General features: G+C 36.7%; 1 pseudogene; it reads right to left on the reverse strand.

The window, feature by feature from the left end:
- LOC101570118 overlaps positions 1-3118 on the reverse strand; it is a 41445-nt pseudogene that overhangs the window by 37882 nt on the left and 445 nt on the right.

Raw genomic sequence — 3118 nt, forward strand, 5'->3', positions numbered from 1 at the left:
CCCTGTCTACATTTTCTTGTTTATTTTAAAAGAAACCAAAGCAACATATGATTTACTACGTTGCTACTAAAAATGTAGTAATTTTCAGCTTAGCGATATAACCTGTTTGGAGTTAATTACACCTCCACATGGTGTGAAGCCTGTGATGTGTTGACTCTAAAGACTCCGAGACTGATGATATTTTCAGTTCCCGAGTTTTGAGTAACTCAATACTATCTTACTTGGGGACTTACAAGGGTATAATTTTATTGTAAATTAAAAAGGAGGAACAAAATGCCAGTCCTGCAGTTTGAGTTGGCTACGTGAAAAGCAAGAGCTAAAGTTCTTTTTTCAGGGTCAGGTAAAAGTATTTTTTAAATGAGGAAAAATATGTGACTGCTTTCACAAATGGTAAAATAAGTAGGAATAATAAAAAAAGGTGAGCATCAAAAGCCAACCAGACAACAGCACCAATCTTATTCCTAATCCAATGACTTTCCTAGATTTATGTATTTTTGAGTCTATGCTATAAGATTATATTTGTCTGGATTTAAGGAATTGAGATGAAATATTTTAAAAAACATGAATGTTAAAGATGAAGTTATTATGCTTTGGCTTCACATATCCTTTTACAAATTTTGAAAATAAACCAAAGAAACTCAGGCCTTTAAATTACCCCCAATTACTTAAAAACTTTATTTGTTGTCAGCACCCTCATGTCAGATAAAGAATGGTCAAAACTGGATCTGTCATATTTCAAGGTACAAACTATTTCTTCAGTTTATGTTAGCATTATTTTGGGGTTAATGGAATTATAAGCCTTATTTTATTGTTTAAAAATGTAATTGAGTGGCTAAGGAGATAGCTCAGTGGCATAAATGCCTGCCTGGCAAGCACAAGGTCCTCAGTTCAATCCCTGGTTAAAAAAAAAAAAAAAAGAAAAGAAAGAAACTCATAAAGAATGGCACACATATGAAGCTTGAAGTTGGAAGGGTTTGTTAAATAATGTGGTTTTTACTCCAAAGTTTGTATCTTGAAATTTTGCCCTTTCCATTAACAATGAGCTAGTGGTATTTTCTCTCAGCATGGAGGATTGAACCCAGGGCTCTCTCTGTACTAGGAAAGTGCTGTACTGTTGAACCCATCACTAGCTCCTGCTAATGGTGCTTTGATTAACATGAACTGTATGTGAAATTTCTCAGAAGAGACCATAGAACTACCAATTTTTTTCTTCACCACCATAGAAATGCTCTTGAGTGAGAAGATTTAGGCTATTTCATTTGTCAGGATCTTATACCTCCGTGTATTGTGAGGTAACTGCTAGTTAAGCCCAGGATGTACCCACAGTGCCAAGTTGATTATTTATATTACCTCAAATTTTAGTTCATGTTTGAAATTCCCTCTTTTATGCTACATGTCTTGGTTTTATTCCTAGAACAGAAACAAAGAGAAAATTTAAAGAGAGAAGCTGTTAAAATTTTTACTTCTGAATATGATGTTTAGTATTCTTATACATTTTATAACTCTTCAGTTTGTTATTTATTAAAATGCCTGTAATTATATATGAAAATACCAAATTATTTCATTACAAATCATGAGAAGTTAAAACTCTAAAATTTTTGATGACCTCTCTCAGTGAAATATCATTTATTTTAGTACAGTGGCTTTAATTTGCAAGAAAAGTTGACAGTCTCATGAGTTGTGTTTTGTACTTAGCAAGCTTTAAAAAATCTTTTCAAAGAAGGAGTTGCAGCAACATTTAAAATCAATTTAGTGTTCATTTTCTTGTACATATAGTATATATTATTTAGCATAATAAATGTGTTTTTGAAACTGATTATACATTGTAAGCATGAAATTATAGTAATAAATTTGTATATGGCTTATGGGATACTGAAGCTTTTTGTATTCAGTTCAGTGGTGTGAATCCTGCCTGTCATTTTTGTCACCAGTAGTCAACAGTAGTGGGTGGTAAGAACTTTCAGAGATGGGTTTTCTTTTCTTTTCTTTCTTTCTTTCTTTTTTTTTTTTTTGGTGGTACCAGGGATCAAACTCCGGACTTTGCACTTGCCAGGCAGAGAGATGGATTTTCTTTACAATTTGAGTAAGTGATTGCACTTGCTACCTGGGCTGTATGAGAAGCACTGGCTGCCAGATTGATACTTACCACATATAGCTGTGTTTTCAGGAAGAGGAAGAGAATGGCCAGATATGGATGTGTACATGAGGCTGTACTCATTTGAAATCTGTTTGACAGGTTGACCAAATTGAAGTTTCCACTGAGTCCTGAAACCTTGGAACTTGGTGACCTTCATTTAAGGTTATAGCTGGCTGTGTAGGGTGGAATACCCGAATAAGGCAGCTTAAACTGCCTAGAGGTTCCTTTCTCTCTGATGCACAAGAAGCCCGTGGATGGGCAGTCTAGTGTTGTCTTGGCAGCTCAGTGGTCCTCTGGGATTTGGGATCCTGGATCCCAGGGTCAGCCATTGGCCCAGGATGGTGTCAGAACCTCTGCCCTCACATCTGCAGCTGAGTCAGCCCCACCAAGCTTGTCTGAGCAGCTCCTGTTCACATCTCTGTGGCCACTCAAGCTGGAAAGTAGGTGGAAAAGCTAAGCATTTTAATTGAGTTCTTTGTTGCTCAGAATAAACTTGTGCTTCTTTTAGTAAACAACTGGAGAATGGTTGTTGGATGGCCAAGAACAGCCTTTTGAATTCTCAATAGGTTTAGAAATTCTCTTTAAATTTTGCAGTATTAGTGGGAATACACAGAGGCAATTTTGAAGAGTTTCTTTTTTGTAAGTTGTCTGCTTCATGCAGCATCATCCAAGTCCTTTCCATATTTTCAGTCATCTATTCTCAGTGAGTGAAGATTTTTCCTCTTAGGGTCACAAGCTGACCTCAGAAGCTGCTCCAGGCTTTGTATGCAGATCTTAAATTCAGGAAGAAGATGGCTGTTTCTCCCCTTCTCCTTCTAAGGAAGGAGAGCCACTTTCCCCAAGTCATGTACCAGCACTCTCCATCCCAGGTTCCCTTTCTTCTGTTTTACCAGGACTGATAACCATGTGCATGCCTAAAGCCATTAATGTCAATGGAAAAGAATGACCATGGTTGGATTTGGTGCTGGAGGCTGGAAGATG

Source organism: Octodon degus, unplaced genomic scaffold, assembly GCF_000260255.1.
Source record: "Octodon degus isolate 3935 unplaced genomic scaffold, OctDeg1.0 scaffold00031, whole genome shotgun sequence".
Taxonomy (NCBI): domain Eukaryota; kingdom Metazoa; phylum Chordata; class Mammalia; order Rodentia; family Octodontidae; genus Octodon; species Octodon degus.